Here is an 11,075-nt window from a genome sequence, read left to right as displayed (position 1 = left end):
ACCAGCCGAGCCAGGTGAATGCGTTTTGGTGTTATTTCTCTTATCTTGCTGAAATAACTCTCTCCGTTATTGCATTGGGACTGTTGCGTCTGTGTCACCACCACGCTGCCTTACCACGCTTCAGAACATTACAATATGTGTATATATAATGTGTGTATATATATATACTAGCCGAAGGACCGGGCTTCGCTCGGGTATATTTCATCTATTTCATTTAATGTTTGTGTGTCGTTAAAAGATATCAACACTATCCACTATAACAGTGACCTCCACAGCCCCCCCACCCCTTAACACTGACCCCCCCACAGTGCCCCGTCCCTTAAAATTGGACCTCCACAGCAGCCCACCTCTTTAACTTTGACCTTTACAGCAGCCTTCCCCTTTAACAGTGACTTTCAGAGCATTCCACCCCCTTGACAGTGACCTCCAAAGGGTCCAGCCCCCTTAACAGTGTCCTTTACTGGATCGGGAGCGTGTCCTTTTGAACAGCTCACTCTAAGACAGCAGCACTGTACTGTCTGAGTGTGATCTGCAGGGAGAAAGTCACCGTCCCTCCCACCCCTGCAGCTGACAGAAGTTGATTTTTACCTTCATTTTTTCAATCTGTCGGCTGAGGAGTGGGAGGGGGCGTGGCCTAACCAAATCAGGGGCGTGTCCTTTTGAAAAGCTCACTCTAAGACAGCAGCACTGTGCTGTCTGAGTGTGAGCTGCAGGGAGAAAGTCACCGTCCCTTCCACCCCTGCAGCTGACAGAAGTAGATTTTTACCTTTATTTTTTTCAATCCCTGTCGGCTCAGAAATGGGAGGGGCGTGGCCTAACCGGATCATGGGCGTGGCTTAGCGGGACCTGGGGGCGGTGTTTTAAGTCTTTTGAAGGTGGACACATTGTGTCTGGGCTCCTTCCTGCAAGAGTGACGCCCCTCTGGGCACCTTACTGGCTCATTTGCATACCAAATAAACTGGATTTTCAGAGGATAAAAGCATCTATTGCTGGAACAAAGGCACATCTGGAAATAAGGTACTAAGTGCTATTAGGCCAGGGCTTTACTTCAATGGCGGTTATCCTGGTGACAGATTTCCTTTAAAGCTCTCCTACAGCAGTGAAGATAAAAGGCTGGGTTGTTATGGAAACCTGAAGTTAAACCGTATGTGGAGGCTGAAGGACCTGTGAGCTTCTATTGGCTGATAAGGGTCATGTGACCAAGCTTCTATTGGCTAATGCATTTTTGGGGGAATATCTCGGGAACAGTATGTCCTAGAGAGCTGAGAGCCGGTCTAAAACCTTCCCGGACACCTGATGGACCTGTGTGCCAAATTTTGTGATTGTAAATGTGACGGTGCGGAATCCTTTAGCGGACATACATACACTCAGCTTTATATATTAGATAATAATAATAATAAAATGTATTTATACAGCGCCACCATATTCCGCAGCGCTTTACAAGTTCATAGGGTTCATGTACGAAACAAAACTAACTGGCTAATATGCAACTGAAACCCTAGGAGTCGGGCCCTGCTCGCTCTACAATCTATAGGAATTGGGGTGACACATCAGGTAGTTGATTGTGATAAGTAGGATTCGAGCCATTACTGAACTGACAGGAGCGGTGCCGGCCGATCTGCCTCGGGACTACTAGAGGATCCAGTTTAGGCCGGAGGGTTGGTGGCGGAGGTTTAGTCTGGGAAAAGTCATTTTAGGAAGCTTGATAAGCCTGCCTGAAAAGATGTGTTTTTAAAGGATAACTGTCACACTTAGACTCTAATTTCAATTTTCATATATGTAGTTAGTAATAACATGATATTCCAGAATCAGTTACTATTAGACTGACTTACCCCATATTTACTAAGATTCTGCCCTTAGCAACCAGTCTGCAGAAAACTGCAATTTCACTATTCAGTTAAGATGGCCGCCACTGCCCTCACCCTGAGGCTAATCCCGCCTGCCCTCACTAGCCAGTAACAATAGCCCCCCAAAAGTGTCAGTAACCAGAGCCCTCCCCCCTAAAGGGTTAATCTCCTGCAGCACAAAGGGGTCCTCTTACCACATGTTGCTTTCATTTCTACACTGAGCAGATGGCAGATCTCCCTTCCCTGGTCTGCGCTGCTCCAGCTCTGCTGAGTGAGGGAGCGTCTGCCAAGCACAGGGACAGGGAGAAGTGCACACAACCCAGGCACTGTTATCAGCTGCTGGGCAGGACCTGGCTTTAATCATTTACTTACAGTCCCTGGCTGGCAGTAATCTGACCTTGCACGCAGCTCCGTCCTTCAGCAGATAAACGGACCATGCCTAGCAACAGATAGACGGACCCTGCCTAGCAACAGATAGACGGACCATGCCTAGCAACAGACAGACGGGCCATGCCTAGCAACAGACAGACGGACCATACCTAGCAACAGACAGACAGACCATGCCTAGCAACAGATAGACGGACCATGCCTAGCAACAGATAGACGGACCATGCCTAGCAACAGATAGACGGACCATGCCTAGCAACAGATAGACGGACCCTGCCTAGCAACAGATAGACGGACCATGCCTAGCAACAGACAGACGGACCATGCCTAGCAACAGACAGACGGACCATGCCTAGCAACAGACAGACGGACCATGCCTAGCAACAGACAGACGGACCATGCCTAGCAACCCTGTTTTAAGCACAGGTACAAGCAGGCAGTACAGGGAACAAAACTGTGGAATTGAGGGGTAATTGAATACACAGTGAAAAGTTGAAATAGGGCCATCAAGGAGATATTAATCACCACAATCCAATTCTCCAAAAAAATAATAATACGACAGTTATCCTTTAAAGGGAACCTGTCACCGGGATTTTGTGTATAGAGCTGAGGACATGGGTTGCTAGATGGCCGCCAGCACATCCGCAATACCCAGTCCCCATAGCTCTGTGTGCTTTTATTGTGTATAAAAACCGATTTGATACAGCCGTGATACGGCAGAGATCTGCTCAAAGACCTGTGGGATGTCGCTATGAAGGGGTGAACTTCTGTGTGGTGCCTTGAGGAGACATTAGTGGTGTCCTGGGTTACCCCATATAATATCCTCTAAAAGCTGGGAGTTGTAGTTCGGTCCTATTATATCCTTCTCCATGTAATTTCATCTTATGCCCTAGTACACTCTGGTAATGATGGGAGGTGTAGTTCTCTCCTCTTACACCCCCCTCTCTGTATACTGATGCCCTATAATAAGTCTGGCCATACTGGGGGTTATAGTTATTTCCTTTTAAGGCTCTCACCAAGTAAAACTGGATCATGCTCTATAATAAACTGGACATGCTGGGAGTTGTAGTTCTCTCTTAGGCTGGTTTCTCATCACCGTTTAGTTTTCAGTTTTGCGTGCAGGAATTTTCAGTTAGGGTTTCAGTTTAAAATAACAGATCTCAGACTCAAACGGCCTTATACTCTCTGTGTAATATCCACTTGTATCCAATAATAACAGCCTGGACATGCTAGGAGTTGTAGTTCTCTCCACTTTCACCTCTCCCTGTGTTGCCCCCTAATTTACAAAAATAACAATCTGGTGATGATAGAAACCTAGAATGTGTCGGCAGATAAGAACCATTTGGCCCATCTAGTCTGCCCAATATACTGAGTACTATGGATAGCCCCGGCCCTATCTTATATGAAGGATGGCCTTATGCCTATCCCATGCATGCTTAAACTCCTCCACTGTATTTGCAGCTACCACTTCTGCAGGAAGGCTATTCCATACATCCACTACTCTCTCAGTAAAGTAATACTTCCTGATATTACTTTTAACCCTTTGCCCCTCTAATTTAACACTATGTCCTCTTGTAGCAGTTTTTCTTCTTGTAAATCTTCTCTCCTCCTTTACCGAGTTGATTCCCTTTATGTATTTAGCAGTTTCTATCATCTCCCCTCTGTCTCGTCTTTCTTCCAAGCTCTACATGTTAAGGTCCTTTAACCTTTCCTGGTAAGTTTTATCCTGCAATCCATGGACCAGTTTAGTAGCTCTTCTCTGAACTCTCTCCAAAGTATCAGTATCCTTCTGGAGATATGGTCTCCAGTACTGAGCACAATACTCCAGATGAGATCTCACTAGTGCTCTGTAGAGCGGCATGAGCGCACCCCTCTGTCTACTGGTAATGCCTCTCCCTATACACCCAGCATTCTGCTAGCATCTCCTGCTGCTCTATGACATGGTCTGCCTACCTTTAAGTCTTCTGAAATAATGACCCCTAAACCCCTTTCCTCAGATACTGAGGTTAGGACTGTATCACTGATTGTATATTCTGCTCTTGGCTTTTTACGCCCCAGGTCCATTATCTTGCACTTATCAACATTACATTTTAGTTGCCAGATTTTTGACCTTTCCTCTAGTTTTCCTAAATCCTTTTCCATTTGGTGCATCCCTCCAGGAACATCAACCCTGTTACAGATCTTTGTGTCATCAGCAAAAAGACCCACCTTACCATCGAGGCCTTCTGCAATTTCGCTGATTAAGATATTAAACAATATGGGTCCCAGAACAGATCCCTGAGGTACCCCACTGGTAACAAGACCTTGGTCTGAATATACTCCATTGACTACAACCCTCTGCTGTCTGTCCCTCAGCCACTGCCTAATCCATTCCACAATATGGGAGTCCAAGCACAAAGACTGCAATTTATTGATAAGCCTTCTATGTGGGACAGTATCAAAAGCCTTACTAAAGTCCAGATAAGCGATGTCTACTGCACCTTCGCCATCTATTATTTTAGTCACCCAATCAAAAAAATCAATAAGATTAGTTTGACATGATCTCCCTGAAGTAAACCCAGGCTGTTTTTCCTCTTTCAATCCATGGGATTTTAGATGCTCCATAATCCTCTCCTTAAGTCTGGTTTCCATTCATTTCCCCACTATTGATGTCAGGCTTACTGGCCTATAGTTGCCCGATTCCTCCCTACTACCTTTCTTGTGAATGCGCACAATATTTGCTAATTTACAATCTTCTGGGACGACTCCTGTTGCCAGTGATTGGTTAAATAAATCTGTTAATGGTTTTGCTAGTTCACCGCTGAGCTCTTTTAATAGCTTGGGGTGTATCCCATCAGGCCCCTGTGACTTATGTGTATTAATTTTAGACAGCTGACTCAGAACCTCTTCCTCTGTAAAGACACATGCGTCAAAAGATTCATTAGTCTTCTTTCCCAACTGAGGTTCTTCTCCTTCATTTTCCTTTGTAAAGACTGAACAGAAGTATTCATTGAGGCAGTCAGCTAGTTCTTCATCTTCTTCTATATACCTTCCTTCTTTAGTTTTTAATTTGGTAATTCCTTGTTTTAGTTTCCTTTTTTCATGTATGTATCTGAAGAATGCCTTATCGCCTTTTTTCCCTGACTGAGCTCATTTCTCTTCTGCCTGTGCTTTAGAAGCTCTTATAACTTGTTTGGCCTCTCTCTGCCTAATCTTATAAATTTCCCTGTCATCCTCGTTTTCTTTATTTTTATAATTCCTAAATGCTATCTTTTTGTTTTTAATGATTTTGGCCACTTTTGCTGAGTACCACAGTGGTCTCTTCCTATTTTTGCTTTTACTGACAAGCCTAATGCAATTCTGTTATCTTCAATAGTGCCACTTCTAAGTAGTCCCATTTCTCCTGGACTCCAAAGAAACTGTTCTAATCTGATAGGGACTCGTATACCACTAATCTAATTTTAGAAAAGTCCTTTTTCTAAAATCTAAAACTTTTGATTTTGTGTGGTGTGACTCAGTCACTGTACTTATAGTAAACCACACTGACTGGTGATCACTGGATCCCAAGCTTTCTCCTACAGTAATATCAGATACCAAATTCCCATTTGTAAATACTAAATCTACAATGGCCTCCTTCTGGGTTGGCTCCTCCACTACTTGCTGTAGAGATAATCCCAGGAGGGAATTTAGAATATCTGTACTCCTGGCAGATGAGACTTGTAGTTCCCTTGTCACTATTATAATGTTCTGCAGCAGCTGAGGTGTGTATAATGAGGTTCTGCAGCAGCTGAGGTGTGTATAATGAGGTTCTGCAGCAGCTGAGGTGTGTATAATGAGGTTCTGCAGCAGCTGAGGTGTGTATAATGAGGTTCTGCAGCAGCTGAGGTGTGTATAAGGAAGTTCTGCAGCAGCTGAGGTGTGTATAATGAGGTTCTGCAGCAGCTGAGGTGTGTATAATGAGGTTCTGCAGCAGCTAAGGTGTGTATAAGGAAGTTCTGCAGCAGCTGAGGTGTGTATAAGGAGGTTCTTCAGCAGCTGTGTGTATAAGGAGGTTTTGCAGCAGCTGAGGTGTGTATAAGGAGGTTCTGCAGCAGCTGAGGTGTGTATAAGAAGGTTCTGCAGTAGCTGAGGTGTTATAAAGAGGTTCTGCAGCTGCTGAGGTGTGTATAAGGAGGTTCTGCAGCAGCTGAGGTGTGTGTTAGGAGGTTTTGCTGAGGTGTGTATAAGGAGGTTCTGCAGCAGCTGAGGTGTGTATAAGGAGGTTCTACAGCAGCTGAGGTGTGTATAAGGAGGTTCTGCAGCAGTTGAGGTGTGTATTAGGAGGTTTTGCAGCAGCCGAAGTGTGTATAAGGAGGTTCTGCAGCAGCTGAGGTGTGTATAATGAGGTTCTGCAGCAGCTGAGGTGTGTATAAGGAAGTTCTGCAGCAGCTGAGATGTGTATAAGGAAGTTCTGCAGCAGCTGAGGTGTGTATGAGGAGGTTCTGCAGCAGCTGAGGTGTGTATAAGGAGGTTTTGCAGCAGCTGAGGTGTGTATAAGGAGGTTCTTCAGAAGCTGAGGTGTGTATAAGAAGGTTCTGCAGTAGCTGAGGTGTGTATAATGAGGTTCTGCAGCAGCTGCGGTGTGTATAAGGAGGTTCTGCAGCAGCTGAGGTGTGTATAAGGAGGTTCTGCAGCAGCTGGGGTGTGTATAAGGAGGTTCTTCAGAAGCTGAGGTGTGTATAAGAAGGTTCTGCAGTAGCTGAGGTGTGTATAAGGAGGTTCTGCAGCAGCTGAGGTGTGTGTTAGGAGGTTTTGCTGAGGTGTGTATAAGGAGGTTCTGCAGCAGCTGAGGTGTGTATAAGGAGGTTCTTCAGCAGCTGAGGTGTGTATTAGGAGGTTTTTGCAGCAGCCGAATTGTGTATAAGGAGGTTCTGCAGCAGCTGAGGTGTGTATGAGTGTGATGTTGTGATAGATCACTGTGACCTTTACCCTCTTTCTCCTGATGCATGATGGGGGAGGAGGAGCTGTACCAGGAAGTCAGACAGTGTGTGAGGGGAGCCGGAAGCAGACACATGAGGCTGAGAAGGGATTGCATCTGATAAGGACAGAAGCTGTTTGGAATAAGACTCCTCCATGTAAGAATGCCATAATGTTCCGAGTAATAAACCTTGCTCTGGTTAAGTAGTACCTCGGCCTGTGTGTGTAACTTGCTGAGCAGATACTGGCAGCATTGCCAGCGGCACCTGAGAGACACAGAGTGTCCAGGGGACATAACATGTGTATAAGGAGGTTCTGCAGCAGCTGGGGTGTGTATAAGGAGGTTCTGCAGCAGCTGAGGTGTGTATAAGGAGGTTCTGCAGCAGCTGAGGTGTGTATAAGGAGGTTCTGCAGCAGCTGAGGTGTGTATAAGGAGGTTCTGCAGCAGCTGAGGTGTGTATAAGGAGGTTTTGCAGCAGCTGAGGTGAGTATAAGGAGGTTCTGCGGCAGCTGGAGTGTGTATAAGGAGGTTCTGCGGCAGCTGAGGTGTGTATAAGGAGGTTCTGCGGCAGCTGAGGTGTGTATAAGGAGGTTCTGCAGCAGCCGAGGTGTGTATGAGGAGGTTCTGCAGCAGCCGAGGTGTGTATGAGGAGGTTCTGCAGCAGCTGAGGTGTGTATAAGGAGGTTCTGCAGCAGCTGAGGTGTGTATAAGGAGGTTCTGCAGCAGCTGAGGTGTGTATAAGGAGGTTCTGCAGCAGCTGAGGTGTGTATAGGGAGGTTCTGCAGCAGCTGAGGTGTGTATAAGGAGGTTCTGCAGCAGCTGAGGTGTGTATAAGGAGGTTCTGCAGCAGCTGAGGTGTGTATAGGGAGGTTCTGCAGCAGCTGAGGTGTGTATGAGGAGGTTCTGCAGCAGCTGAGGTGTGTATAAGGAGGTTCTGCAGCAGCTGAGGTGTGTATGAGGAGGTTCTGCAGCAGCTGAGGTGTGTATGAGGAGGTTCTGCAGCAGCTGAGGTGTGTATAGGGAGGTTCTGTAGCAGCTGAGGTGTGTATAAGGAGGTTCTGCAGCAGCTGAGGTGTGTATAAGGATGAAATACATTAGTTTTCTGTGTCTGCTCTCTGTAAAATGTCCCTGTCCTGTTCCTCTGCCATCGGGCATCGCACTGTGACCAGACTGACCAGTCCAGACCGGACCTGATCCAGCAGCGTCACCAGTCCAGACTCCAGTCCAGCTCTGTGAAGATCAGCCCCAGGCCATTAAGGCCTCGTCCACAGTTCCGTTTTTCACTGACGTGTGCTGCCCGCATCTTCCACGGACAGCACACGCACCCATTGATATAAATGTATCGGCTCACATTTCAGTCAGTCGGAGATCCGTGATACGGACCGAGCAGTGAAAATCACTTACACACATCCGTGTCGTGTCCGTGTCGCGTCTGTTTATCACTAAAGACTCATAGGAGATTCTTTGTAAATACATTTTCAGCTGAGTAACAATATACAGTATACCTCTACACTGTGCACACAATATACAGTATACCTCTACACTGTGCCACACAATATACAGTATACCTCTACACTGTGCACACAATATACAGTATACCTCTACACTGTGCCACACAATATACAGTATACCTCTACACTGTGCACACAATATACAGTATACCTCTACACTGTGCACACAATATACAGTATACCTCTACACTGTGCCACACAATATACAGTATACCTCTACACTGTGCCCCACAATATACAGTATACCTCTACACTGTGCCCCACAATATACAGTATACCTCTACACTGTGCCCCACAATATACAGTATACCTCTACACTGTGCCCCACAATATACAGTATACCTCTACACTGTGCCCCACAATATACAGTATACCTCTACACTGTGCCCCACAATATACAGTATACCTCTACACTGTGCCACACAATATACAGTATACCTCTACACTGTGCACACAATATACAGTATACCTCTACACTGTGCCACACAATATACAGTATACCTCTACACTGTGCACACAATATACAGTATACCTCTACACTGTGCACACAATATACAGTATACCTCTACACTGTGCCACACAATATACAGTATACCTCTACACTGTGCCCCACAATATACAGTATACCTCTACACTGTGCCCCACAATATACAGTATACCTCTACACTGTGCCCCACAATATACAGTATACCTCTACACTGTGCCCCACAATATACAGTATACCTCTACACTGTGCCCCACAATATACAGTATACCTCTACACTGTGCCCCACAATATACAGTATACCTCTACACTGTGCCCCACAATATACAGTATACCTCTACACTGTGCCCCACAATATACAGTATACCTCTACACTGTGCCACACAATATACAGTATACCTCTACACTGTGCCCCACAATATACAGTATACCTCTACACTGTGCCACACAATATACAGTATACCTCTACACTGTGCCACACAATATACAGTATACCTCTACACTGTGCCCCACAATATACAGTATACCTCTACACCGTGCCCCAAAATATACAGTATACCTCTACACTGTGCCACACAATATACAGTATACCTCTACACTGTGCCCCACAATATACAGTATACCTCTACACTGTGCCACACAATATACAGTATACCTCTACACTGTGCCCCACAATATACAGTATACCTCTACACTGTGCCAGACAATATACAGTATACCTCTACACTGTGCCACACAATATACAGTATACCTCTACACTGTGCCCCACAATATACAATATACCTCTACACTGTGCCACACAATATACAGTATACCTCTACACTGTGCCACACAGTATACAGTATACTTCTACACTGTGCCCCACAATATACAGTATACCTCTACACTGTGCCCCGCAATGTACAGTATACCTCTACACTGTGCCCCACAATATACAGTATACCTCTACACTGTGCCACATAATATACAGTATACCTCTACACTGTGCCACACAATATACAGTATACCTCTAAACTGTGCCCCACAATATACAGTATACTTCTACACTGTGCCACACAATATACCTCTACACTGTGCCACACAATATACAGTATACCTCTACACTGTGCCCCACAATATACAGTATACCTCTACACTGTGCCCCACAATATACAGTATACCTCTACACTGTGCCACACAGTATACAGTATACTTCTACACTGTGCCCCACAATATACAGTATACCTCTACACTGTGCCCCGCAATGTACAGTATACCTCTACACTGTGCCCCACAATATACAGTATACCTCTACACTGTGCCACATAATATACAGTATACCTCTACACTGTGCCACACAATATACAGTATACCTCTACACTGTGCCACACAATATACAGTATACCTCTACACTGTGCCACACAATATACAGTATACCTCTAAACTGTGCCCCACAATATACAGTATACTTCTACACTGTGCCACACAATATACAGTATACCTCTACACTGTGCCCCACAATATACAGTATACCTCTACACTGTGCCAGACAATATACAGTATACCTCTACACTGTGCCACACAATATACAGTATACCTCTACACTGTGCCACACAATACACAGTATACCGCTACACTGTGCCACACAATATACAGTATACTTCTACACTGTGCCACACAATATACAGTATACCTCTACACTGTGCCACACAATATACAGTATACCTCTACACTGTGCCCCACAATATACAGTATACCTCTACACTGTGCCACACAATATACAGTATACCTCTACACTGTGCCACACAATATACAGTATACCTCTACACTGTGCCACACAATATACAGTATACCTCTACACTGTGCCACACAATATACAGTATACCTCTACACTGTGCCACACAATATACAGTATACCTCTACACTGTGCC

This window comes from Bufo bufo (genome assembly GCF_905171765.1).
Source record: "Bufo bufo chromosome 6 unlocalized genomic scaffold, aBufBuf1.1 SUPER_6_unloc_2, whole genome shotgun sequence".
NCBI classification, from domain to species: domain Eukaryota; kingdom Metazoa; phylum Chordata; class Amphibia; order Anura; family Bufonidae; genus Bufo; species Bufo bufo.
This window is presented reverse-complemented; position numbering follows the sequence as displayed.